The sequence below is a fragment of the Carcharhinus amblyrhynchos genome, unplaced genomic scaffold (genome assembly GCF_965287045.1).
Source record: "Carcharhinus amblyrhynchos unplaced genomic scaffold, sCarAmb.v2.hapA scaffold_98, whole genome shotgun sequence".
In the NCBI taxonomy this organism is placed as follows: Eukaryota; Metazoa; Chordata; class Chondrichthyes; order Carcharhiniformes; family Carcharhinidae; genus Carcharhinus; species Carcharhinus amblyrhynchos.
In genome coordinates this window covers 136,936-162,061 of record NW_027649838.1, presented here as the reverse complement: position 1 = coordinate 162,061, position 25,126 = coordinate 136,936, and the positions used below count along the sequence as shown (strand labels likewise).

Sequence of the window (25,126 nt, the reverse complement as noted above, 5' to 3'; positions counted from 1 at the left end):
CTTTCACGCGCCGCTTGCTGGCCACAGAAAAACCGTCAGCCTGCCTGAGTGCTGCAGTAGCGTCGCAGCGCAGCAGGGGGCTCAGCGTGTGCGTCCTTTACTCTGCCGTCGACACCTGCTGTGCCAGGAGGCAGGTGCTGCCACATGTTCTGTTTTTGATGCTCTTGTGAGTCAGTGCACCGTTCCTGGAGAGAGTGCAAGACCAGGTCGATGCGTGGCGTGGTAGGAGCCAGCCCCTTTCCCCAGCGCCCTGTTCCAAAAATCAGGTTAATATTTGGTCCCCAGATCGGGGAACTATCAGATATTAAACTGATAAGAACAGATACTACACTTGATCTTAGCCAAAAGGCCGAGAAGCGATAGCCCGTCAATTCCCCGCTGGCCCCCCTCCCTTCCTCAGCCACTGGCTTTCACGCGCCGCTTGCTGGCCACAGAAAAACCGTCAGCCTGCCTGAGTGCTGCAGTAGCGTCGCAGCGCAGCAGGGGGCGCAGCGTGTGCGTCCTTTACTCTGCCGTCGACACCTGCGGTGCCAGTAGGCAGGTGCTGCCACATGTTCTGTTTTTGATGCTCTTGTGAGTCAGTGCACCGTTCCTGGAGAGAGTGCAAGACCAGGTCGATGCGTGGCGTGGTAGGAGCCAGCCCCTTTCCCCAGCGCCCTGTTCCAAAAATCAGGTTAATATTTGGTCCCCAGATCGGGGAACTATCAGATATTAAACTGATAAGAACAGATACTACACTTGATCTTAGCCAAAAGGCCGAGAAGCGATAGCCCGTCAATTCCCAGCTGGCCCCCCTCCCTTCCTCAGCCACTGGCTTTCACGCGCCGCTTGCTGGCCACAGAAAAACCGTCAGCCTGCCTGAGTGCTGCAGTAGCGTCGCAGCGCAGCAGGGGGCTCAGCGTGTGCGTCCTTTACTCTGCCGTCGACACCTGCTGTGCCAGGAGGCAGGTGCTGCCACATGTTCTGTTTTTGATGCTCTTGTGAGTCAGTGCACCGTTCCTGGAGAGAGTGCAAGACCAGGTCGATGCGTGGCGTGGTAGGAGCGAGCCCCTTTCCCCAGCGCCCTGTTCCAAAAATCAGGTTAATATTTGGTCCCCAGATCGGGGAACTATCAGATATTAAACTGATAAGAACAGATTTTTTTTTTCCAAAAATATACTTTATTCATAAAAATCTCAAGTAAACTATTACAATGTACAGGGCTTCGAGTAGCAAAACAATGCGGAATGAAAACATTTTTGCAGATCTGTCCAAAACTACAGTGACTACATTTCAGTACTTAACATTTCAGTACTTAAAAAAAAACTATGTCCATGTCTCCATATTTACATATTTGTACTAATTACAATGATTACATTTCAATACTTAAACAACTATATACACGGCTCAAAAAATTTCTGTGTGCCGTTAGTGCTCAGATTGGCACACAGTTACGCAGGTCGAGGGTATTCTGCAGTTCCTGGGCCCTCGGTCTGCCTCCGTTAAAAGGCCTTACAGTGTGGCCTTTCCCCATTGTGCCTTTGCGGCGGCTGCCCCAAGCTTCAGCCCGTCCCTCAGCACGTAGTCCTGGACCTTGGAATGTGCCAGTCTGCAATACTCGGTCGAGGACAATTCTTTCAGCTGGAAGATCAGCAAGTTTCGGGCGGACCAAAGTGCGTCCTTCACCGAGTTGATGACCTTCCAGCAGCAGTTGATATTTGTCTCGGTGTGCGTTCCCGGAAACAGCCCGTAGAGCACAGAGTCCTGCGTCACCGAGCTGCTCGGGACGAACCGCGACAAATACCACTGCATCTCACTCCAGACCTTCTTTGCAAAGGCACATTCCCAAAGGAGGTGTGCGACCGTCTCGTCAGCCCCGCAGCCGCTTCGAGGGCAGCGTGCGGTGATGTTGAGACCTCGAGCGTGCATAAAGGATCTGACGGGGAGTGCCCTTCTCACCACCAGCCAAGCCAGATCTTGGTGCTTGTTTGTCAGTTCTGGTGATGAGGCGTTCTGCCAGATGACACTGACAGTCTGCTCAGGGAACCATCCGACAGGATCCGCCGTCTCCTTTACTCTCAGGGCCCCAAGGACGTTACGCGCTGACCACTGCTTAATCGCCTTGTGGTCAAAGGTGTGTTTGCGGAAAAATTTCTCCACGAAGGACAGGTGCTGCGGGACGGTCCAACTACTCGGAGCGTTCCGCGGCAGTGTGGCCAGACCCATCCTTCGCAACACTCGGGACAGGTAGAACCTCAAAAAGTAGTGGCACTTGCTGTTGGTGTACCGAGGATCTACGCACAGCTTGATGCAGCCGCACACAAAGGTGGCCATCAGGATGAGGGCGGCGTTGGGAATGTCTTTCCCTCCGTTCTCTGGAGATTTGTGCATCGCCTCCCTCCGGACGCGATCCATCTTTGATCTCCAGATAAATTTGAAGATGGCCTGCGTCACTGCTGCAGCGCAGGATTTGGGGATAGGCCACACCTGCGCCACGTACAACAACACGGACTGATAAGAACAGATACTACACTTGATCTTAGCCAAAAGGCCGAGAAGCGATAGCCCGTCAATTCCCAGCTGGCCCCCCTCCCTTCCTCAGCCACTGGCTTTCACGCGCCGCTTGCTGGCCACAGAAAAACCGTCAGCCTGCCTGAGTGCTGCAGTAGCGTCGCAGCGCAGCAGGGGGCTCAGCGTGTGCGTCCTTTACTCTGCCGTCGACACCTGCTGTGCCAGGAGGCAGGTGCTGCCACATGTTCTGTTTTTGATGCTCTTGTGAGTCAGTGCACCGTTCCTGGAGAGAGTGCAAGACCAGGTCGATGCGTGGCGTGGTAGGAGCGAGCCCCTTTCCCCAGCGCCCTGTTCCAAAAATCAGGTTAATATTTGGTCCCCAGATCGGGGAACTATCAGATATTAAACTGATAAGAACAGATTTTTTTTTCCAAAAATATACTTTATTCATAAAAATCTCAAGTAATCTATTACAGTGTACAGGGCTTCGAGTAGCAAAACAATGCGGAATCAAAACATTTTTGCAGATCTGTCCAAACTACAGTGACTACATTTCAGTACTTAAAAAACTATGTCCATGTCTCAATATTTACATATTTGTACTAATTACAATGATTACATTTCAATACTTAAAAACTATATACATGCCTCAAAAGATTACTGTGTGCCGTTAGTGCTCAGATTGGCACACAGTTACGCAGGTCGAGGGTATTCTGCAGTTCCTGGGCCCTCGGTCTGCCTCCGTTAAAAGGCCTTACAGTGTGGCCTTTCCCCATTGTGCCTTTGCGGCGGCTGCCCCAAGCTTCAGCCCGTCCCTCAGCACGTAGTCCTGGACCTTGGAATGTGCCAGTCTGCAACACTCGGTCGAGGACAGTTCTTTCAGCTGGAAGATCAGCAAGTTTCGGGCGGACCAAAGTGCGTCCTTCACCGAGTTGATGACCTTCCAGCAGCAGTTGATATTTGTCTCGGTGTGCGTCCCCGGAAACAGCCCGTAGAGCACAGAGTCCTGCGTCACCGAGCTGCTCGGGACGAACCTCGACAAATACCACTGCACCTCGCTCCAGACCTTCTTTGCAAAGGCACATTCCAGAAGGAGGTGTGCGACCGTCTCGTCAGCCCCGCAGCCGCTTCGAGGGCAGCGTGCGGTGATGTTGAGACCTCGAGCGTGCATAAAGGATCTGACGGGGAGTGCCCTTCTCACCACCAGCCAAGCCAGATCTTGGTGCTTGTTTGTCAGTTCTGGTGATGAGGCGTTCTGCCAGATGACACTGACAGTCTGCTCAGGGAACCATCCGACAGGATCCGCCGTCTCCTTTTCTCTCAGGGCCCCAAGGACGTTACGCGCTGACCACTGCTTAATCGCCTTGTGGTCAAAGGTGTGTTTGCGGAAAAATTTCTCCACGAAGGACAGGTGCTGCGGTACGGTCCAACTACTCGGAGCGTTCCGCGGCAGTGTGGCCAGACCCATCCTTCGCAACACTCGGGACAGGTAGAACCTCAAAAAGTAGTGGCACTTGCTGTTGGTGTACCGAGGATCTACGCACAGCTTGATGCAGCCGCACACAAAGGTGGCCATCAGGATGAGGGCGGCGTTGGGAATGTCTTTCCCTCCGTTCTCTGGAGATTTGTGCATCGCCTCCCTCCGGACGCGATCCATCTTTGATCTCCAGATAAATTTGAAGATGGCCTGCGTCACTGCTGCAGCGCAGGATTTGGGGATAGGCCACACCTGCGCCACGTACAACAACACGGACAGCAACTCGCACCGGATCACCAGGTTTTTCCCTGTTATGGAGAGCGAGCGTTGCTCCCACAAGCCCAGTTTCTGCCTGGCTTTCGCGATGCGCTCCTCCCAGTTTTTGATGCATGCCCCTGCCGCTCCGAACCATATCCCCAGCACCTTCAGGTACTCTGCCCTGACGGTGAAGGGGACAAAGGATTTGTCGGCCCAGTTCCCAAAGAACATGGCCTCGCTCTTTCCCTGGTTGACTTTGGCTCCCGAGGCCAGCTCGAACTGCTCGCAGACCTGGAGGAGCCTGCGGACAGACGAGGGGTCCGAGCAGAACACAGCCACGTCATCCATGTACAGGGAGGCTTTGACCTGCGTGCCTCCGCTGCCTGGGATTGTCACCCCTTTGATGCCTGGGTCGCTTCTGAGGGCCTGGGCAAAGGGTTCAATGCAACACACAAAAAGGACGGAGGAGAGAGGGCAGCCCTGTCTGACTCCAGACCTGATTTGGAATCTATCTGTTTCCCACCCGTTGACTGAGACTGCGCTACTGATGTCTGTGTAGAGCAGCCGGATCCAATTGCGTATTCCCTCCCCAAAACCCATTTTGGAGAGCACATCCATCATGTAGTTGTGCGATATTCTGTCAAACGCCTTCTCCTGGTCGAGGCTGATGAGGCACGTATCCACCTGCCTGTCCTGCACGTAGGCGATCGTATCCCTGAGTAGCGCCAGGCTGTCAGAGATCTTCCTGCCGGGTACAGCACAGGTTTGATCAGGATGGATTACTGACCCCAGAGCAGACTTGACCCGGTTGGCGATGACCTTGGCCAGAATTTTGTAATCCACGTTCAATAGTGAGATGGGTCGCCAATTCCGAATTTCTTCCCTCTCCCCCTTCTGCTTGTAGATGAGGGTAATGATGCCTTTCCTCATGGATTCTGACATCCTGCCCTCCAGAAGCATACTCTCGTATACTTCCAGGAGGTCCGGGCCCGTCAAGTCCCACAACGCCGAGTAAAACTCCGCCGGTAAGCCGTCGCTTCCGGGAGTTTTACCCTTCTGCAAGGACTCGACGGCCTTGGTCAGCTCTTCCAGAGATACCGGTCTCTCCAGGCTGTCCCGCTCACCGTCGTCTAAGACCTGCGTGATAGACGACAGGAAAGACTGGGAGGCCGTGCTGTCTGTCGGCTTCAGGTCATACAGTCCGGCATAGAAGGATTTGCAGATCCTCAGAATGTCAGACTGCGATGACCCCACTGAGCCGTCCTCTTCCTTCAGGCTGCTGATCACAGAGGTTTCTCTGTGCACCTTCTGGAAGAAGAAGCGTGAGCACTTTTCGTCATGCTCCACGGAGCGGACCCTGGACCGGAAGATGACCTTGGCGGCCTCCGAGGCAAAGAGCGAGGCTTGCTGGCTCTTCACCTCCTGGAGCTCCTCCTTGACATCGACCCCCATCGACTGCAGTTGGAGCAGTTCCTGCATGCTTTTCTGGAGTCGGGACATGTCCCGCCGTCTCTCCCTGGCCTTCTGAACCCCTTTGCGAATGAAGAACCTTTTGATGTTGCCTTTGATGGTTTCCCACCAGAGCGATGGAGTCTCAAAGAAGGGTTTGACGGTCCTCCAACCGTGGTAATCCCTCCTGAGTTCCTCGAGGTTCTCTGGGGTCAACAGTTCTACATTCAGCTTCCAGGACCCCCTGCCCACTTTCTGGTTTGCCTCCAGCTGACAGTCGGCCAGCAGGAGGCAGTGGTCAGAAAAGAACACCGGCCTGACGTCGGTGGGCCTGACTGTGAGCGCGCGGGACACAAACATAAAGTCGATCCTGGAGCGAACCGACCCGTCAGGCCGCGACCACGTGTACCTGCGCTGCCCTCCGTCTGCTGGGTTGCTGAAGACGTCGAGCAGCTTGGCATCTTTGACCGTCTCCAGCAGGGCTCTGGACGTAGCGTCCAGTTTGTTTTCAGCCCTGCTGGATCGGTCGGCCTTGTCTAGGATACAATTGAAGTCCCCACCCAGAATGACCGGCCTGGAGGTGGTGAGCAGCTGTGGCAGCTGCTCAAAAACCGCCAGCCGCTCGGTTCTGGCGGCAGGGGCATACACATTAATCAGCCTGAGAGGGCAGTTTTTGTACGTGACGTCTGCTACGAGAAGGCGTCCCCCCACCACCTCCCTAACTTCGGAGATGGTGAAGCCACCTCCCCGCAGCAGGATGCCGAGGCCCGAGGAACGGCAGTCGTTCCCACCTGACCAGATGGACGGTCCGTGGGACCACGCACTCGACCAGCGCCTGTAGCTGCTGAGGTGAGGGATCCCACACTCCTGCAGGAACAGCAGGTCGGCTTTGACGTTGGCCAGGTAGGATAATGTGGACGCACGTCTCAACCCATCTTTGACACTGCGTACATTTACCGAGGCAAACTTAAAAGACATTTTTAAAGTACAAAAAGATTTGGCAGTTCTTACATGTCCGTCAGTCAGCATGCACCTGGTTCCGCATTCCTGTGGTGCTGACGAAGTTCTGCAGGGCGGCAGGGCTGATATATCCGTCCGAACCTGCCTCAAATCCTCGTCGGCGACTGGGTGACATCGTGGGAGTCATGTGGCCGTCTGGATGGTCTGCTGCTGCTGCGATGGCCTCGGTTCTCCCCGTCACCTGTGGATTCTTCGTCGCTTTTGAAAAGAGCCTCTTGAGGTTCTGTCGTCGTCTGGCAGCTTTTCTCTCGTCACCGTTGAGGGGTCTCGCTGAACAGATACTACACTTGATCTTAGCCAAAAGGCCGAGAAGCGATAGCCCGTCAATTCCCAGCTGGCCCCCCTCCCTTCCTCAGCCACTGGCTTTCACGCGCCGCTTGCTGGCCACAGAAAAACCGTCAGCCTGCCTGAGTGCTGCAGTAGCGTCGCAGCGCAGCAGGGGGCTCAGCGTGTGCGTCCTTTACTCTGCCGTCGACACCTGCTGTGCCAGGAGGCAGGTGCTGCCACATGTTCTGTTTTTGATGCTCTTGTGAGTCAGTGCACCGTTCCTGGAGAGAGTGCAAGACCAGGTCGATGCGTGGCGTGGTAGGAGCGAGCCCCTTTCCCCAGCGCCCTGTTCCAAAAATCAGGTTAATATTTGGTCCCCAGATCGGGGAACTATCAGATATTAAACTGATAAGAACAGATACTACACTTGATCTTAGCCAAAAGGCCGAGAAGCGATAGCCCGTCAATTCCCAGCTGGCCCCCCTCCCTTCCTCAGCCACTGGCTTTCACGCGCCGCTTGCTGGCCACAGAAAAACCGTCAGCCTGCCTGAGTGCTGCAGTAGCGTCGCAGCGCAGCAGGGGGCTCAGCGTGTGCGTCCTTTACTCTGCCGTCGACACCTGCTGTGCCAGGAGGCAGGTGCTGCCACATGTTCTGTTTTTGATGCTCTTGTGAGTCAGTGCACCGTTCCTGGAGAGAGTGCAAGACCAGGTCGATGCGTGGCGTGGTAGGAGCCAGCCCCTTTCCCCAGCGCCCTGTTCCAAAAATCAGGTTAATATTTGGTCCCCAGATCGGGGAACTATCAGATATTAAACTGATAAGAACAGATACTACACTTGATCTTAGCCAAAAGGCCGAGAAGCGATAGCCCGTCAATTCCCAGCTGGCCCCCCTCCCTTCCTCAGCCACTGGCTTTCACGCGCCGCTTGCTGGCCACAGAAAAACCGTCAGCCTGCCTGAGTGCTGCAGTAGCGTCGCAGCGCAGCAGGGGGCTCAGCGTGTGCGTCCTTTACTCTGCCGTCGACACCTGCTGTGCCAGGAGGCAGGTGCTGCCACATGTTCTGTTTTTGATGCTCTTGTGAGTCAGTGCACCGTCCCTGGAGAGAGTGCAAGACCAGGTCGATGCGTGGCGTGGTAGGAGCCAGCCCCTTTCCCCAGCGCCCTGTTCCAAAAATCAGGTTAATATTTGGTCCCCAGATCGGGGAACTATCAGATATTAAACTGATAAGAACAGATACTACACTTGATCTTAGCCAAAAGGCCGAGAAGCGATAGCCCGTCAATTCCCAGCTGGCCCCCCTCCCTTCCTCAGCCACTGGCTTTCACGCGCCGCTTGCTGGCCACAGAAAAACCGTCAGCCTGCCTGAGTGCTGCAGTAGCGTCGCAGCGCAGCAGGGGGCTCAGCGTGTGCGTCCTTTACTCTGCCGCCGACACCTGCTGTGCCAGGAGGCAGGCGCTGCCACATGTTCTGTTTTTGATGCTCTTGTGAGTCAGTGCACCGTTCCTGGAGAGAGTGCAAGACCAGGTCGATGCGTGGCGTGGTAGGAGCGATCCCCTTTCCCCAGCGCCCTGTTCCAAAAATCAGGTTAATATTTGGTCCCCAGATCGGGGAACTATCAGATATTAAACTGATAAGAACAGATACTACACTTGATCTTAGCCAAAAGGCCGAGAAGCGATAGCCCGTCAATTCCCAGCTGGCCCCCCTCCCTTCCTCAGCCACTGGCTTTCACGCGCCGCTTGCTGGCCACAGAAAAACCGTCAGCCTGCCTGAGTGCTGCAGTAGCGTCGCAGCGCAGCAGGGGGCTCAGCGTGTGCGTCCTTTACTCTGCCGTCGACACCTGCTGTGCCAGGAGGCAGGTGCTGCCACATGTTCTGTTTTTGATGCTCTTGTGAGTCAGTGCACCGTTCCTGGAGAGAGTGCAAGACCAGGTCGATGCGTGGCGTGGTAGGAGCCAGCCCCTTTCCCCAGCGCCCTGTTCCAAAAATCAGGTTAATATTTGGTCCCCAGATCGGGGAACTATCAGATATTAAACTGATAAGAACAGATACTACACTTGATCTTAGCCAAAAGGCCGAGAAGCGATAGCCCGTCAATTCCCAGCTGGCCCCCCTCCCTTCCTCAGCCACTGGCTTTCACGCGCCGCTTGCTGGCCACAGAAAAACCGTCAGCCTGCCTGAGTGCTGCAGTAGCGTCGCAGCGCAGCAGGGGGCTCAGCGTGTGCGTCCTTTACTCTGCCGTCGACACCTGCTGTGCCAGGAGGCAGGTGCTGCCACATGTTCTGTTTTTGATGCTCTTGTGAGTCAGTGCACCGTTCCTGGAGAGAGTGCAAGACCAGGTCGATGCGTGGCGTGGTAGGAGCGAGCCCCTTTCCCCAGCGCCCTGTTCCAAAAATCAGGTTAATATTTGGTCCCCAGATCGGGGAACTATCAGATATTAAACTGATAAGAACAGATACTACACTTGATCTTAGCCAAAAGGCCGAGAAGCGATAGCCCGTCAATTCCCAGCTGGCCCCCCTCCCTTCCTCAGCCACTGGCTTTCACGCGCCGCTTGCTGGCCACAGAAAAACCGTCAGCCTGCCTGAGTGCTGCAGTAGCGTCGCAGCGCAGCAGGGGGCTCAGCGTGTGCGTCCTTTACTCTGCCGTCGACACCTGCTGTGCCAGGAGGCAGGTGCTGCCACATGTTCTGTTTTTGATGCTCTTGTGAGTCAGTGCACCGTTCCTGGAGAGAGTGCAAGACCAGGTCGATGCGTGGCGTGGTAGGAGCGAGCCCCTTTCCCCAGCGCCCTGTTCCAAAAATCAGGTTAATATTTGGTCCCCAGATCGGGGAACTATCAGATATTAAACTGATAAGAACAGATTTTTTTTTTTTTTTTTTTCCAAAAATATACTTTATTCATAAAAATCTCAAGTAAACTATTACAATGTACAGGGCTTCGAGTAGCAAAACAATGCGGAATGAAAACATTTTTGCAGATCTGTCCAAAACTACAGTGACTACATTTCAGTACTTAACATTTCAGTACTTAAAAAAAAACTATGTCCATGTCTCCATATTTACATATTTGTACTAATTACAATGATTACATTTCAATACTTAAAAAACTATATGCACGGCTCAAAAAATTTCTGTGTGCCGTTAGTGCTCAGATTGGCACACAGTTACGCAGGTCGAGGGTATTCTGCAGTTCCTGGGCCCTCGGTCTGCCTCCGTTAAAAGGCCTTACAGCGTGGCCTTTCCCCATTGTGCCTTTGCGGCGGCTGCCCCAAGCTTCAGCCCGTCCCCCAGCACGCAGTCCCGGACCCTGGAATGCGCCAGTCCGCAACACTCGGTCGAGGACAACTCCCCCAGCTGGAAGATCAGCAAGCCCCGGGCGGACCAAAGTGCGTCCCCCACCGAGCCGATGACCCTCCAGCAGCAGCCGACACCTGTCTCGCTGTGCGCCCCCGGAAACAGCCCGCAGAGCACAGAGTCCCGCGCCACCGAGCTGCTCGGGACGAACCGCGACAAACACCACTGCATCTCACTCCAGACCCTCCCTGCAAAGGCACATTCCCAAAGGAGGTGTGCGACCGTCTCGTCAGCCCCGCAGCCGCTTCGAGGGCAGCGTGCGGTGATGTTGAGACCTCGAGCGTGCATAAAGGATCTGACGGGGAGTGCCCTTCTCACCACCAGCCAAGCCAGATCTTGGTGCTTGTTTGTCAGTTCTGGTGATGAGGCGTTCTGCCAGATGACACTGACAGTCTGCTCAGGGAACCATCCGACAGGATCCGCCGTCTCCTTTACTCTCAGGGCCCCAAGGACGTTACGCGCTGACCACTGCTTAATCGCCTTGTGGTCAAAGGTGTGTTTGCGGAAAAATTTCTCCACGAAGGACAGGTGCTGCGGTACGGTCCAACTACTCGGAGTGTTCCGCGGCAGTGTGGCCAGACCCATCCTTCGCAACACTCGGGACAGGTAGAACCTCAAAAAGTAGTGGCACTTGCTGTTGGTGTACCGAGGATCTACGCACAGCTTGATGCAGCCGCACACAAAGGTGGCCATCAGGATGAGGGCGGCGTTGGGAATGTCTTTCCCTCCGTTCTCTGGAGATTTGTGCATCGCCTCCCTCCGGACGCGATCCATCTTTGATCTCCAGATAAATTTGAAGATGGCCTGCGTCACTGCTGCAGCGCAGGATTTGGGGATAGGCCACACCTGCGCCACGTACAACAACACGGACAGCAACTCGCACCGGATCACCAGGTTTTTCCCTGTTATGGAGAGCGAGCGTTGCTCCCACAAGCCCAGTTTCTGCCTGGCTTTCGCGATGCGCTCCTCCCAGGTTTTGATGCATGCCCCTGCCGCTCCGAACCATATCCCCAGCACCTTCAGGTACTCTGCCCTGACGGTGAAGGGGACAAAGGATTTGTCGGCCCAGTTCCCAAAGAACATGGCCTCGCTCTTTCCCTGGTTGACTTTGGCTCCCGAGGCCAGCTCGAACTGCTCGCAGACCTGGAGGAGCCTGCGGACAGACGAGGGGTCCGAGCAGAACACAGCCACGTCATCCATGTACAGGGAGGCTTTGACCTGCGTGCCTCCGCTGCCTGGGATTGTCACCCCTTTGATGCCTGGGTCGCTTCTGAGGGCCTGGGCAAAGGGTTCAATGCAACACACAAAAAGGACGGAGGAGAGAGGGCAGCCCTGTCTGACTCCAGACCTGATTCGGAAGCTATCTGTTTCCAACCCGTTGACTGAGACTGCGCTACTGATGTCTGTGTAGAGCAGCCGGATCCAATTGCGTATTCCCTCCCCAAAACCCATTTTGGAGAGCACATCCATCATGTAGCTGTGCGATATTCTGTCAAACGCCTTCTCCTGGTCGAGGCTGATGAGGCACGTATCCACCTGCCTGTCCTGCACGTAGGCGATCGTATCCCTGAGTAGCGCCAGGCTATCAGAGATCTTCCTGCCGGGTACAGCACAGGTTTGATCAGGATGGATTACTGACCCCAGAGCAGACTTGACCCGGTTGGCGATGACCTTGGCCAGAATTTTGTAATCCACGTTCAATAGTGAAATGGGTCGCCAATTCCGAATTTCTTCCCTCTCCCCCTTCTGCTTGTAGATGAGGGTAATGATGCCTTTCCTCATGGATTCTGACATCCTGCCCTCCAGAAGCATACTCTCGTATACTTCCAGGAGGTCCGGGCCCGTCAAGTCCCACGACGCCGAGTAAAACTCCGCCGGTAAGCCGTCGCTTCCGGGAGTTTTACCCTTCTGCAAGGACTCGACGGCCTTGGTCAGCTCTTCCAGAGATACCGGTCTCTCCAGGCTGTCCCGCTCACCGTCGTCTAAGACCTGCGTGATAGACGACAGGAAAGACTGGGAGGCCGTGCTGTCTGTCGGCTTCAGGTCATACAGTCCGGCATAGAAGGATTTGCAGATCCTCAGAATGTCAGACTGCGATGACCCCACTGAGCCGTCCTCTTCCTTCAGGCTGCTGATCACAGAGGTTTCTCTGTGCACCTTCTGGAAGAAGAAGCGTGAGCACTTTTCGTCCTGCTCCACGGAGCGGACCCTGGACCGGAAGATGACCTTGGCGGCCTCCGAGGCAAAGAGCGAGGCTTGCTGGCTCTTCACCTCCTGGAGCTCCTCCTTGACATCGACCCCCATCGACTGCAGTTGGAGCAGTTCCTGCATGCTTTTCTGGAGTCGGGACATGTCCCGCCGTCTCTCCCTGGCCTTCTGAACCCCTTTGCGAATGAAGAACCTTTTGATGTTGCCTTTGATGGTTTCCCACCAGAGAGATGGAGACTCAAAGAAGGGTTTGACGGTCCTCCAACCGTGGTAATCCCTCCTGAGTTCCTCGAGGTTCTCTGGGGTCAACAGTTCTACATTCAGCTTCCAGGACCCCCTGCCCACTTTCTGGTTTGCCTCCAGCTGACAGTCGGCCAGCAGGAGGCAGTGGTCAGAAAAGAACACCGGCCTGACGTCGGTGGGCCTGACCGTGAGCGCGCGGGACACAAACATAAAGTCGATCCTGGAGCGAACCGACCCGTCCGGCCGCGACCACGTGTACCTGCGCTGCCCTCCGTCTGCTGGGTTGCTGAAGACGTCGAGCAGCTTGGCATCTTTGACCGTCTCCAGCAGGGCTCTGGACGTAGCGTCCAGTTTGTTTTCAGCCCTGCTGGATCGGTCGGCCTTGTCTAGGATACAATTGAAGTCCCCACCCAGAATGACCGGCCTGGAGGTGGTGAGCAGCTGTGGCAGCTGCTCAAAAACCGCCAGCCGCTCGGTTCTGGCGGCAGGGGCATACACATTAATCAGCCTGAGAGGGCAGTTTTTGTACGTGACGTCTGCTACGAGAAGGCGTCCCCCCACCACCTCCCTAACTTCGGAGATGGTAAAGCCACCTCCCCGCAGCAGGATGCCGAGGCCCGAGGAACGGCAGTCGTTCCCACCTGACCAGATGGACGGTCCGTGGGACCACGCACTCGACCAGCGCCTGTAGCTGCTGAGGTGAGGGATCCCACACTCCTGCAGGAACAGCAGGTCGGCTTTGACGTTGGCCAGGTAGGATAATGTGGACGCACATCTCAACCCATCTTTGACACTGCGTACATTTACCGAGGCAAACTTAAAAGACATTTTTAAAGTACAAAAAGATTTGGCAGTTCTTACATGTCCGTCAGTCAGCATGCACCCGGTTCCGCATTCCTGTGGTGCTGACGAAGTTCTGCAGGGCGGCAGGGCTGATATATCCGTCCGAACCTGCCTCAAATCCTCGTCGGCGACTGGGTGACATCGTGGGAGTCATGTGGCCGTCTGGATGGTCTGCTGCTGCTGCGATGGCCTCGGTTCTCCCCGTCACCTGTGGATTCTTCGTCGCTTTTGAAAAGAGCCTCTTGAGGTTCTGTCGTCGTCTGGCAGCTTTTCTCTCGTCACCGTTGAGGGGTCTCGCTGCCACGGATTTCCTTTTCCGTACCTTTCTGCTGGATTTGACTTTTAGCCAGGGGCTTTCGAGCTCCGAGCTCTCCTGTTCCATGGCTTCGGCGCCCTCTGCTGGTGGTGCTGACGATGCGTCCTCCTGCTGCACTGGGGGGTCCGCTCGTCCTTCCGAAGCCTTTTCCGGGCCTGCTTCTGGACCGGTCGTCTGTCCCTCTGAGGTGGCACGGACGCTTGCCTTCTTCACTCCGCCTCCGGTGATCTGGGCGTAAGTGGCCTTTCGCTTGGGGCAGGCTCTGTAGACGTGGCCAGCCTCCCCACACAGGTTGCAACATTTGCTGTCGCTGCAGTCCTTTGTCGCGTGCCCCTCCTTCAAGCAGTTTCTGCAGAAGGTGGTGCTGCAGCTCGCGGCAAAATGGCCGGTTTTGCCGCAGATTCGGCACACTCGAGGCTGTCCCGCGTAGTACAGGAAGCCTCGATTCCCCCCGATGGCAAAATTGGAGGGCGGGTGCAGGAGGTCTCCGTTGGGGTCAGTCCTGAGAGTTACTCTCACCTGTCTCTTACAGGTCCAGATTCCGTACTTGTCCATCACATCCGCGCTCTCACCCTTCACCTCCACGTACCTGGAGAGGAACGTCAGCACATCAGCCGCAGGGACGTAGGGGTTATACATTTGGAACGTGATAACCCGGTTCCTCTGGGACGGCACGGTGAACAGGGGCTCCGCCGTCAGGATGGAGAGGGGCCCCTCTTTGCCTTTCTCCTTGAGGGCTGTCAGGAACTTGAGGCATCCTGACAGGCTCCTGAAGCTGACGTCCACGTAGGGCTGGTTGCTGTATTCAGCCACACCGTAGACGTCTGCTGCCTGGAATCCACAGCACTCAAACAGTACCTTCTTCACGACGAAGTCTCGGCCCACGGGCGAGTCTCCTCCTGAAGCCTTCACCCGGATGGTGTTGGGCAGTCCTTGGCCTGTAGCTTTCGATGTAGCTGCAGCCATAGCTCGGTGACACTGAGTCGTACTGTACCGGCGTTAGGTCCAAGCCAGAGGCTTGAAACCAGCATTAAGGTCCACCAATAGCAGCAGAGCTCAAGTGTTGCAGACGGTCTTCTCCCGATCGTCTGACGCCTGCTTCCACAACGCCCATCGAGATCCGATAGCTCTTGGCGAAATCCGAGCCTCAGGCTAAGAACGCTTGTAGACAGTGAGAACGGCAGTCCGTCCGAGGCCAGTCAGTTTGTATGGAGTACACCCGAGCAACTGACCCAATCCTGAAGGGGCGGACGCTCAACCGGCTTAGTTGGCACCGTTAGGTTTCCACCGGCGGCAATCCCCTTCGAGGAGACACCTCTAAACTGATAAGAACAGATACTACACTTGATCTTAGCCAAAAGGCCGAGAAGCGATAGCCCGTCAATTCCCAGCTGGCCCCCCTCCCTTCCTCAGCCACTGGCTTTCACGCGCCGCTTGCTGGCCACAGAAAAACCGTCAGCCTGCCTGAGTGCTGCAGTAGCGTCGCAGCGCAGCAGGGGGCTCAGCGTGTGCGTCCTTTACTCTGCCGTCGACACCTGCTGTGCCAGGAGGCAGGTGCTGCCACATGTTCTGTTTTTGATGCTCTTGTGAGTCAGTGCACCGTTCCTGGAGAGAGTGCAAGACCAGGTCGATGCGTGGCGTGGTAGGAGCGAGCCCCTTTCCCCAGCGCACTGTTCCAAAAATCAGGTTAATATTTGGTCCCCAGATCGGGGAACTATCAGATATTAAACTGATAAGAACAGATTTTTTTTTTTTTCCAAAAATATACTTTATTCATAAAAATCTCAAGTAAACTATTACAATGTACAGGGCTTCGAGTAGCAAAACAATGCGGTATGAAAACATTTTTGCAGATCTGTCCAAAACTACAGTGACTACATTTCAGTACTTAACATTTCAGTACTTAAAAAAAAACTATGTCCATGTCTCCATATTTACATATTTGTACTAATTACAATGATTACATTTCAATACTTAAAAAACTATATACACGGCTCAAAAAATTTCTGTGTGCCGTTAGTGCTCAGATTGGCACACAGTTACGCAGGTCGAGGGTATTCTGCAGTTCCTGGGCCCTCGGTCTGCCTCCGTTAAAAGGCCTTACAGCGTGGCCTTTCCCCATTGTGCCTTTGCGGCGGCTGCCCCAAGCTTCAGCCCGTCCCTCAGCACGTAGTCCTGGACCTTGGAATGTGCCAGTCTGCAACACTCGGTCGAGGACAATTCTTTCAGCTGGAAGATCAGCAAGTTTCGGGCGGACCAAAGTGCGTCCTTCACCGAGTTGATGACCTTCCAGCAGCAGTTGATATTTGTCTCGGTGTGCGTTCCCGGAAACAGCCCGTAGAGCACAGAGTCCTGCGTCACCGAGCTGCTCGGGACGAACCGCGACAAATACCACTGCATCTCACTCCAGACCTTCTTTGCAAAGGCACATTCCCAAAGGAGGTGTGCGACCGTCTCGTCAGCCCCGCAGCCGCTTCGAGGGCAGCGTGCGGTGATGTTGAGACCTCGAGCGTGCATAAAGGATCTGACGGGGAGTGCCCTTCTCACCACCAGCCAAGCCAGATCTTGGTGCTTGTTTGTCAGTTCTGGTGATGAGGCGTTCTGCCAGATGACACTGACAGTCTGCTCAGGGAACCATCCGACAGGATCCGCCGTCTCCTTTTCTCTCAGGGCCCCAAGGACGTTACGCGCTGACCACTGCTTAATCGCCTTGTGGTCAAAGGTGTGTTTGCGGAAAAATTTCTCCACGAAGGACAGGTGCTGCGGTACGGTCCAACTACTCGGAGCGTTCCGCGGCAGTGTGGCCAGACCCATCCTTCGCAACACTCGGGACAGGTAGAACCTCAAAAAGTAGTGGCACTTGCTGTTGGTGTACCGAGGATCTACGCACAGCTTGATGCAGCCGCACACAAAGGTGGCCATCAGGATGAGGGCGGCGTTGGGAATGTCTTTCCCTCCGTTCTCTGGAGATTTGTGCATCGCCTCCCTCCGGACGCGATCCATCTTTGATCTCCAGATAAATTTGAAGATGGCCTGCGTCACTGCTGCAGCGCAGGATTTGGGGATAGGCCACACCTGCGCCACGTACAACAACACGGACAGCAACTCGCACCGGATCACCAGGTTTTTCCCTGTTATGGAGAGCGAGCGTTGCTCCCACAAGCCCAGTTTCTGCCTGGCTTTCGCGATGCGCTCCTCCCAGTTTTTGATGCATGCCCCTGCCGCTCCGAACCATATCCCCAGCACCTTCAGGTACTCTGCCCTGACGGTGAAGGGGACAAAGGATTTGTCGGCCCAGTTCCCAAAGAACATGGCCTCGCTCTTTCCCTGGTTGACTTTGGCTCCCGAGGCCAGCTCGAACTGCTCGCAGACCTGGAGGAGCCTGCGGACAGACGAGGGGTCCGAGCAGAACACAGCCACGTCATCCATGTACAGGGAGGCTTTGACCTGCGTGCCTCCGCTGCCTGGGATTGTCACCCCTTTGATGCCTGGGTCGCTTCTGAGGGCCTGGGCAAAGGGTTCAATGCAACACACAAAAAGGACGGAGGAGAGAGGGCAGCCCTGTCTGACTCCAGACCTGATTTGGAAGCTATCTGTTTCCCACCCGTTGACTGAGACTGCGCTACTGATGTCTGTGTAGAGCAGCCGGATCCAATTGCGTATTCCCTCCCCAAAACCCATTTTGGAGAGCACATCCATCATGTAGCTGTGCGATATTCTGTCAAACGCCTTCTCCTGGTCGAGGCTGATGAGGCACGTATCCACCTGCCTGTCCTGCACGTAGGCGATCGTATCCCTGAGTAGCGCCAGGCTATCAGAGATCTTCCTGCCGGGTACAGCACAGGTTTGATCAGGATGGATAAGAACAGATACTACACTTGATCTTAGCCAAAAGGCCGAGAAGCGATAGCCCGTCAATTCCCAGCTGGCCCCCCTCCCTTCCTCAGCCACTGGCTTTCACGCGCCGCTTGCTGGCCACAGAAAAACCGTCAGCCTGCCTGAGTGCTGCAGTAGCGTCGCAGCGCAGCAGGGGGCTCAGCGTGTGCGTCCTTTACTCTGCCGTCGACACCTGCTGTGCCAGGAGGCAGGTGCTGCCACATGTTCTGTTTTTGATGCTCTTGTGAGTCAGTGCACCGTTCCTGGAGAGAGTGCAAGACCAGGTCGATGCGTGGCGTGGTAGGAGCCAGCCCCTTTCCCCAGCGCCCTGTTCCAAAAATCAGGTTAATATTTGGTCCCCAGATCGGGGAACTATCAGATATTAAACTGATAAGAACAGATTTTTTTTTTCCAAAAATATACTTTATTCATAAAAATCTCAAGTAAACTATTACAATGTACAGGGCTTCGAGTAGCAAAACAATGCGGAATGAAAACATTTTTGCAGATCTGTCCAAAACTACAGTGACTACATTTCAGTACTTAACATTTCAGTACTTAAAAAAAAACTATGTCCATGTCTCCATATTTACATATTTGTACTAATTACAATGATTACATTTCAATACTTAAACAACTATATACACGGCTCAAAAAATTTCTGTGTGCCGTTAGTGCTCAGATTGGCACACAGTTACGCAGGTCGAGGGTATTCTGCAGTTCCTGGGCCCTCGGTCTGCCTCCGTTAAAAGGCCTTACAGTGTGGCCTTTCCCCATTGTGCCTTTGCGGCGGCTGCCCCAAGCTTCAGCCCGTCCCTCAGCACGTAGTCCTGGACCTTGGAATGTGCCAGTCTGCAACACTCGGTCGAGGACAATTCTTTCAGCTGGAAGATCAGCAAGTTTCGGGCGGACCAAAGTGCGTCCTTCACCGAGTTGATGACCTTCCAGCAGCAGTTGATATTTGTCTCGGTGTGCGTTCCCGGAAACAGCCCGTAGAGCACAGAGTCCTGCGTCACCGAGCTGCTCGGGACGAACCGCGACAAATACCACTGCATCTCACTCCAGACCTTCTTTGCAAAGGCACATTCCCAAAGGAGGTGTGCGACCGTCTCGTCAGCCCCGCAGCCGCTTCGAGGGCAGCGTGCGGTGATGTTGAGACCTCGAGCGTGCATAAAGGATCTGACGGGGAGTGCCCTTCTCACCACCAGCCAAGCCAGATCTTGGTGCTTGTTTGTCAGTTCTGGTGATGAGGCGTTCTGCCAGATGACACTGACAGTCTGCTCAGGGAACCATCCGACAGGATCCGCCGTCTCCTTTACTCTCAGGGCCCCAAGGACGTTACGCGCTGACCACTGCTTAATCGCCTTGTGGTCAAAGGTGTGTTTGCGGAAAAATTTCTCCACGAAGGACAGGTGCTGCGGGACGGTCCAACTACTCGGAGCGTTCCGCGGCAGTGTGGCCAGACCCATCCTTCGCAACACTCGGGACAGGTAGAACCTCAAAAAGTAGTGGCACTTGCTGTTGGTGTACCGAGGATCTACGCACAGCTTGATGCAGCCGCACACAAAGGTGGCCATCAGGATGAGGGCGGCGTTGGGAATGTCTTTCCCTCCGTTCTCTGGAGATTTGTGCATCGCCTCCCTCCGGACGCGATCCATCTTTGATCTCCAGATAAATTTGAAGATGGCCTGCGTCACTGCTGCAGCGCAGGATTTGGGGATAGGCCACACCTGCGCCACGTACAACAACACGGACTGATAAGAACAGATACTACACTTGATCTTAGCCAAAAGGCCGAGAAGCGATAGCCCGTCAATTCCCAGCTGGCCCCCCTCCCTTCCTCAGCCACTGGCTTTCACGCGCCGCTTGCTGGCCACAGAAAAACCGTCAGCCTGCCTGAGTGCTGCAGTAGCGTCGCAGCGCAGCAGGGGGCTCAGCGTGTGCGTCCTTTACTCTGCCGTCGACACCTGCTGTGCCAGGAGGCAGGTGCTGCCACATGTTCTGTTTTTGATGCTCTTGTGAGTCAGTGCACCGTTCCTGGAGAGAGTGCAAGACCAGGTCGATGCGTGGCGTGGTAGGAGCGAGCCCCTTTCCCCAGCGCCCTGTTCCAAAAATCAGGTTAATATTTGGTCCCCAGATCGGGGAACTATCAGATATTAAACTGATAAGAACAGATACTACACTTGATCTTAGCCAAAAGGCCGAGAAGCGATAGCCCGTCAATTCCCAGCTGGCCCCCCTCCCTTCCTCAGCCACTGGCTTTCACGCGCCGCTTGCTGGCCACAGAAAAACCGTCAGCCTGCCTGAGTGCTGCAGTAGCGTCGCAGCGCAGCAGGGGGCTCAGCGTGTGCGTCCTTTACTCTGCCGTCGACACCTGCTGCGCCAGGAGGCAGGTGCTGCCACATGTTCTGTTTTTGATGCTCTTGTGAGTCAGTGCACCGTTCCTGGAGAGAGTGCAAGACCAGGTCGATGCGTGGCGTGGTAGGAGCCAGCCCCTTTCCCCAGCGCCCTGTTCCAAAAATCAGGTTAATATTTGGTCCCCAGATCGGGGAACTATCAGATATTAAACTGATAAGAACAGATACTACACTTGATCTTAGCCAAAAGGCCGAGAAGCGATAGCCCGTCAATTCCCAGCTGGCCCCCCTCCCTTCCTCAGCCACTGGCTTTCACGCGCCGCTTGCTGGCCACAGAAAAACCGTCAGCCTGCCTGAGTGCTGCAGTAGCGTCGCAGCGCAGCAGGGGGCTCAGCGTGTGCGTCCTTTACTCTGCCGTCGACACCTGCTGTGCCAGGAGGCAGGTGCTGCCACATGTTCTGTTTTTGATGCTCTTGTGAGTCAGTGCACCGTTCCTGGAGAGAGTGCAAGACCAGGTCGATGCGTGGCGTGGTAGGAGCCAGCCCCTTTCCCCAGCGCCCTGTTCCAAAAATCAGGTTAATATTTGGTCCCCAGATCGGGGAACTATCAGATATTAAACTGATAAGAACAGATACTACACTTGATCTTAGCCAAAAGGCCGAGAAGCGATAGCCCGTCAATTCCCCGCTGGCCCCCCTCCCTTCCTCAGCCACTGGCTTTCACGCGCCGCTTGCTGGCCACAGAAAAACCGTCAGCCTGCCTGAGTGCTGCAGTAGCGTCGCAGCGCAGCAGGGGGCTCAGCGTGTGCGTCCTTTACTCTGCCGTCGACACCTGCGGTGCCAGTAGGCAGCTGCTGCCACATGTTCTGTTTTTGATGCTCTTGTGAGTCAGTGCACCGTTCCTGGAGAGAGTGCAAGACCAGGTCGATGCGTGGCGTGGTAGGAGCGAGCCCCTTTCCCCAGCGCCCTGTTCCAAAAATCAGGTTAATATTTGGTCCCCAGATCGGGGAACTATCAGATATTAAACTGATAAGAACAGATACTACACTTGATCTTAGCCAAAAGGCCGAGAAGCGATAGCCCGTCAATTCCCAGCTGGCCCCCCTCCCTTCCTCAGCCACTGGCTTTCACGCGCCGCTTGCTGGCCACAGAAAAACCGTCAGCCTGCCTGAGTGCTGCAGTAGCGTCGCAGCGCAGCAGGGGGCTCAGCGTGTGCGTCCTTTACTCTGCCGTCGACACCTGCTGTGCCAGGAGGCAGGTGCTGCCACATGTTCTGTTTTTGATGCTCTTGTGAGTCAGTGCACCGTTCCTGGAGAGAGTGCAAGACCAGGTCGATGCGAGGCGTGGTAGGAGCCAGCCCCTTTCCCCAGCGCCCTGTTCCAAAAATCAGGTTAATATTTGGTCCCCAGATCGGGGAACTATCAGATATTAAACTGATAAGAACAGATACTACACTTGATCTTAGCCAAAAGGCCGAGAAGCGATAGCCCGTCAATTCCCAGCTGGCCCCCCTCCCTTCCTCAGCCACTGGCTTTCACGCGCCGCTTGCTGGCCACAGAAAAACCGTCAGCCTGCCTGAGTGCTGCAGTAGCGTCGCAGCGCAGCAGGGGGCTCAGCGTGTGCGTCCTTTACTCTGCCGTCGACACCTGCGGTGCCAGTAGGCAGGTGCTGCCACATGTTCTGTTTTTGATGCTCTTGTGAGTCAGTGCACCGTTCCTGGAGAGAGTGCAAGACCAGGTCGATGCGTGGCGTGGTAGGAGCGAGCCCCTTTCCCCAGCGCCCTGTTCCAAAAATCAGGTTAATATTTGGTCCCCAGATCGGGGAACTATCAGATATTAAACTGATAAGAACAGATACTACACTTGATCTTAGCCAAAAGGCCGAGAAGCGATAGCCCGTCAATTCCCAGCTGGCCCCCCTCCCTTCCTCAGCCACTGGCTTTCACGCGCCGCTTGCTGGCCACAGAAAAACCGTCAGCCTGCCTGAGTGCTGCAGTAGCGTCGCAGCGCAGCAGGGGGCTCAGCGTGTGCGTCCTTTACTCTGCCGTCGACACCTGCTGTGCCAGGAGGCAGGTGCTGCCACATGTTCTGTTTTTGATGCTCTTCTGAGTCAGTGCACCGTTCCTGGAGAGAGTGCAAGACCAGGTCGATGCGTGGCGTGGTAGGAGCCAGCCCCTTTCCCCAGCGCCCTGTTCCAAAAATCAGGTTAATATTTGGTCCCCAGATCGGGGAACTATCAGATATTAAACTGATAAGAACAGATACTACACTTGATCTTAGCCAAAAGGCCGAGAAGCGATAGCCCGTCAATTCCCAGCTGGCCCCCCTCCCTTCCTCAGCCACTGGCTTTCACGCGCCGCTTGCTGGCCACAGAAAAACCGTCAGCCTGCCTGAGTGCTGCAGTAGCGTCGCAGCGCAGCAGGGGGCTCAGCGTGTGCGTCCTTTACTCTGCCGTCGACACCTGCTGTGCCAGGAGGCAGGTGCTGCCACATGTTCTGTTTTTGATGCTCTTGTGAGTCAGTGCACCGTTCCTGGAGAGAGTGCAAGACCAGGTCGATGCGTGGCGTGGTAGGAGCCAGCCCCTTTCCCCAGCGCCCTGTTCCAAAAATCAGGTTAATATTTGGTCCCCAGATCGGGGAACTATCAGATATTAAACTGATAAGAACAGATACTACACTTGATCTTAGCCAAAAGGCCGAGAAGCGATAGCCCGTCAATTCCCAGCTGGCCCCCCTCCCTTCCTCAGCCACTGGCTTTCACGCGCCGCTTGCTGGCCACAGAAAAACCGTCAGCCTGCCTGAGTGCTGCAGTAGCGTCGCAGCGCAGCAGGGGGCTCAGCGTGTGCGTCCTTTACTCTGCCGTCGACACCTGCTGTGCCAGGAGGCAGGTGCTGCCACATGTTCTGTTTTTGATGCTCTTGTGAGTCAGTGCACCGTTCCTGGAGAGAGTGCAAGACCAGGTCGATGCGTGGCGTGGTAGGAGCCAGCCCCTTTCCCCAGCGCCCTGTTCCAAAAATCAGGTTAATATTTGGTCCCCAGATCGGGGAACTATCAGATATTAAACTGATAAGAACAGATTTTTTTTTTCCAAAAATATACTTTATTCATAAAAATCTCAAGTAAACTATTACAATGTACAGGGCTTCGAGTAGCAAAACAATGCGGAATGAAAACATTTTTGCAGATCTGTCCAAAACTACAGTGACTACATTTCAGTACTTAACATTTCAGTACTTAAAAAAAAACTATGTCCATGTCTCCATATTTACATATTTGTACTAATTACAATGATTACATTTCAATACTTAAACAACTATATACACGGCTCAAAAAATTTCTGTGTGCCGTTAGTGCTCAGATTGGCACACAGTTACGCAGGTCGAGGGTATTCTGCAGTTCCTGGGCCCTCGGTCTGCCTCCGTTAAAAGGCCTTACAGTGTGGCCTTTCCCCATTGTGCCTTTGCGGCGGCTGCCCCAAGCTTCAGCCCGTCCCTCAGCACGTAGTCCTGGACCTTGGAATGTGCCAGTCTGCAACACTCGGTCGAGGACAATTCTTTCAGCTGGAAGATCAGCAAGTTTCGGGCGGACCAAAGTGCGTCCTTCACCGAGTTGATGACCTTCCAGCAGCAGTTGATATTTGTCTCGGTGTGCGTTCCCGGAAACAGCCCGTAGAGCACAGAGTCCTGCGTCACCGAGCTGCTCGGGACGAACCGCGACAAATACCACTGCATCTCACTCCAGACCTTCTTTGCAAAGGCACATTCCCAAAGGAGGTGTGCGACCGTCTCGTCAGCCCCGCAGCCGCTTCGAGGGCAGCGTGCGGTGATGTTGAGACCTCGAGCGTGCATAAAGGATCTGACGGGGAGTGCCCTTCTCACCACCAGCCAAGCCAGATCTTGGTGCTTGTTTGTCAGTTCTGGTGATGAGGCGTTCTGCCAGATGACACTGACAGTCTGCTCAGGGAACCATCCGACAGGATCCGCCGTCTCCTTTACTCTCAGGGCCCCAAGGACGTTACGCGCTGACCACTGCTTAATCGCCTTGTGGTCAAAGGTGTGTTTGCGGAAAAATTTCTCCACGAAGGACAGGTGCTGCGGGACGGTCCAACTACTCGGAGCGTTCCGCGGCAGTGTGGCCAGACCCATCCTTCGCAACACTCGGGACAGGTAGAACCTCAAAAAGTAGTGGCACTTGCTGTTGGTGTACCGAGGATCTACGCACAGCTTGATGCAGCCGCACACAAAGGTGGCCATCAGGATGAGGGCGGCGTTGGGAATGTCTTTCCCTCCGTTCTCTGGAGATTTGTGCATCGCCTCCCTCCGGACGCGATCCATCTTTGATCTCCAGATAAATTTGAAGATGGCCTGCGTCACTGCTGCAGCGCAGGATTTGGGGATAGGCCACACCTGCGCCACGTACAACAACACGGACTGATAAGAACAGATACTACACTTGATCTTAGCCAAAAGGCCGAGAAGCGATAGCCCGTCAATTCCCAGCTGGCCCCCCTCCCTTCCTCAGCCACTGGCTTTCACGCGCCGCTTGCTGGCCACAGAAAAACCGTCAGCCTGCCTGAGTGCTGCAGTAGCGTCGCAGCGCAGCAGGGGGCTCAGCGTGTGCGTCCTTTACTCTGCCGTCGACACCTGCTGTGCCAGGAGGCAGGTGCTGCCACATGTTCTGTTTTTGATGCTCTTGTGAGTCAGTGCACCGTTCCTGGAGAGAGTGCAAGACCAGGTCGATGCGTGGCGTGGTAGGAGCCAGCCCCTTTCCCCAGCGCCCTGTTCCAAAAATCAGGTTAATATTTGGTCCCCAGATCGGGGAACTATCAGATATTAAACTGATAAGAACAGATACTACACTTGATCTTAGCCAAAAGGCCGAGAAGCGATAGCCCGTCAATTCCCAGCTGGCCCCCCTCCCTTCCTCAGCCACTGGCTTTCACGCGCCGCTTGCTGGCCACAGAAAAACCGTC

At 54.9% G+C, this 25,126-nt stretch overlaps 18 non-coding genes and 11 pseudogenes across 18 annotated transcripts; all 29 read right to left on the bottom strand.

Moving 5' to 3' along the window:
* Positions 1-169: 169 nt before the first annotated feature.
* LOC145338276 (U2 spliceosomal RNA) lies at positions 170-361 on the bottom strand. The gene has a single exon (XR_013885625.1). It is a non-coding gene; the product is annotated as a U2 spliceosomal RNA (small nuclear RNA).
* A 215-nt stretch (positions 362-576) lies between these two features.
* LOC145338275 (U2 spliceosomal RNA) lies at positions 577-768 on the bottom strand. The gene has a single exon (XR_013885624.1). It is a non-coding gene; the product is annotated as a U2 spliceosomal RNA (small nuclear RNA).
* A 215-nt stretch (positions 769-983) lies between these two features.
* Positions 984-1,157, bottom strand: LOC145338499 (U2 spliceosomal RNA; annotated as a pseudogene).
* A 1,239-nt stretch (positions 1,158-2,396) lies between these two features.
* LOC145338562 (U2 spliceosomal RNA) lies at positions 2,397-2,542 on the bottom strand (annotated as a pseudogene).
* A 215-nt stretch (positions 2,543-2,757) lies between these two features.
* Positions 2,758-2,930, bottom strand: LOC145338504 (U2 spliceosomal RNA; annotated as a pseudogene).
* A 4,023-nt stretch (positions 2,931-6,953) lies between these two features.
* LOC145338568 (U2 spliceosomal RNA) lies at positions 6,954-7,011 on the bottom strand (annotated as a pseudogene).
* Positions 7,012-7,226: 215 nt separating this feature from the next.
* LOC145338127 (U2 spliceosomal RNA) lies at positions 7,227-7,418 on the bottom strand. The gene has a single exon (XR_013885477.1). It is a non-coding gene; the product is annotated as a U2 spliceosomal RNA (small nuclear RNA).
* Positions 7,419-7,633: 215 nt separating this feature from the next.
* Positions 7,634-7,825, bottom strand: LOC145338274 (U2 spliceosomal RNA). Its single transcript, XR_013885623.1, has one exon. It is a non-coding gene; the product is annotated as a U2 spliceosomal RNA (small nuclear RNA).
* Positions 7,826-8,040: 215 nt separating this feature from the next.
* LOC145338357 (U2 spliceosomal RNA) lies at positions 8,041-8,232 on the bottom strand. The gene has a single exon (XR_013885703.1). It is a non-coding gene; the product is annotated as a U2 spliceosomal RNA (small nuclear RNA).
* A 215-nt stretch (positions 8,233-8,447) lies between these two features.
* LOC145338475 (U2 spliceosomal RNA) lies at positions 8,448-8,639 on the bottom strand. The gene has a single exon (XR_013885818.1). It is a non-coding gene; the product is annotated as a U2 spliceosomal RNA (small nuclear RNA).
* Positions 8,640-8,854: 215 nt separating this feature from the next.
* Positions 8,855-9,046, bottom strand: LOC145338273 (U2 spliceosomal RNA). Its single transcript, XR_013885622.1, has one exon. It is a non-coding gene; the product is annotated as a U2 spliceosomal RNA (small nuclear RNA).
* A 215-nt stretch (positions 9,047-9,261) lies between these two features.
* Positions 9,262-9,453, bottom strand: LOC145338126 (U2 spliceosomal RNA). The gene has a single exon (XR_013885476.1). It is a non-coding gene; the product is annotated as a U2 spliceosomal RNA (small nuclear RNA).
* A 215-nt stretch (positions 9,454-9,668) lies between these two features.
* LOC145338497 (U2 spliceosomal RNA) lies at positions 9,669-9,851 on the bottom strand. Its single transcript, XR_013885833.1, has one exon. It is a non-coding gene; the product is annotated as a U2 spliceosomal RNA (small nuclear RNA).
* A 5,349-nt stretch (positions 9,852-15,200) lies between these two features.
* On the bottom strand, positions 15,201-15,298 carry LOC145338547 (U2 spliceosomal RNA; annotated as a pseudogene).
* Positions 15,299-15,513: 215 nt separating this feature from the next.
* LOC145338531 (U2 spliceosomal RNA) lies at positions 15,514-15,690 on the bottom strand (annotated as a pseudogene).
* Positions 15,691-17,706: 2,016 nt separating this feature from the next.
* Positions 17,707-17,832, bottom strand: LOC145338565 (U2 spliceosomal RNA; annotated as a pseudogene).
* Positions 17,833-18,047: 215 nt separating this feature from the next.
* On the bottom strand, positions 18,048-18,221 carry LOC145338517 (U2 spliceosomal RNA; annotated as a pseudogene).
* A 1,239-nt stretch (positions 18,222-19,460) lies between these two features.
* Positions 19,461-19,606, bottom strand: LOC145338561 (U2 spliceosomal RNA; annotated as a pseudogene).
* Positions 19,607-19,821: 215 nt separating this feature from the next.
* Positions 19,822-20,013, bottom strand: LOC145338124 (U2 spliceosomal RNA). Its single transcript, XR_013885474.1, has one exon. It is a non-coding gene; the product is annotated as a U2 spliceosomal RNA (small nuclear RNA).
* Positions 20,014-20,228: 215 nt separating this feature from the next.
* LOC145338272 (U2 spliceosomal RNA) lies at positions 20,229-20,420 on the bottom strand. Its single transcript, XR_013885621.1, has one exon. It is a non-coding gene; the product is annotated as a U2 spliceosomal RNA (small nuclear RNA).
* A 215-nt stretch (positions 20,421-20,635) lies between these two features.
* Positions 20,636-20,827, bottom strand: LOC145338271 (U2 spliceosomal RNA). Its single transcript, XR_013885620.1, has one exon. It is a non-coding gene; the product is annotated as a U2 spliceosomal RNA (small nuclear RNA).
* A 215-nt stretch (positions 20,828-21,042) lies between these two features.
* Positions 21,043-21,234, bottom strand: LOC145338123 (U2 spliceosomal RNA). The gene has a single exon (XR_013885473.1). It is a non-coding gene; the product is annotated as a U2 spliceosomal RNA (small nuclear RNA).
* A 215-nt stretch (positions 21,235-21,449) lies between these two features.
* LOC145338358 (U2 spliceosomal RNA) lies at positions 21,450-21,641 on the bottom strand. The gene has a single exon (XR_013885704.1). It is a non-coding gene; the product is annotated as a U2 spliceosomal RNA (small nuclear RNA).
* A 215-nt stretch (positions 21,642-21,856) lies between these two features.
* On the bottom strand, positions 21,857-22,048 carry LOC145338122 (U2 spliceosomal RNA). The gene has a single exon (XR_013885472.1). It is a non-coding gene; the product is annotated as a U2 spliceosomal RNA (small nuclear RNA).
* A 215-nt stretch (positions 22,049-22,263) lies between these two features.
* Positions 22,264-22,455, bottom strand: LOC145338269 (U2 spliceosomal RNA). Its single transcript, XR_013885618.1, has one exon. It is a non-coding gene; the product is annotated as a U2 spliceosomal RNA (small nuclear RNA).
* A 215-nt stretch (positions 22,456-22,670) lies between these two features.
* LOC145338268 (U2 spliceosomal RNA) lies at positions 22,671-22,862 on the bottom strand. Its single transcript, XR_013885617.1, has one exon. It is a non-coding gene; the product is annotated as a U2 spliceosomal RNA (small nuclear RNA).
* Positions 22,863-23,077: 215 nt separating this feature from the next.
* On the bottom strand, positions 23,078-23,251 carry LOC145338516 (U2 spliceosomal RNA; annotated as a pseudogene).
* Positions 23,252-24,490: 1,239 nt separating this feature from the next.
* LOC145338560 (U2 spliceosomal RNA) lies at positions 24,491-24,636 on the bottom strand (annotated as a pseudogene).
* A 215-nt stretch (positions 24,637-24,851) lies between these two features.
* On the bottom strand, positions 24,852-25,043 carry LOC145338267 (U2 spliceosomal RNA). Its single transcript, XR_013885616.1, has one exon. It is a non-coding gene; the product is annotated as a U2 spliceosomal RNA (small nuclear RNA).
* Positions 25,044-25,126: the final 83 nt, after the last annotated feature.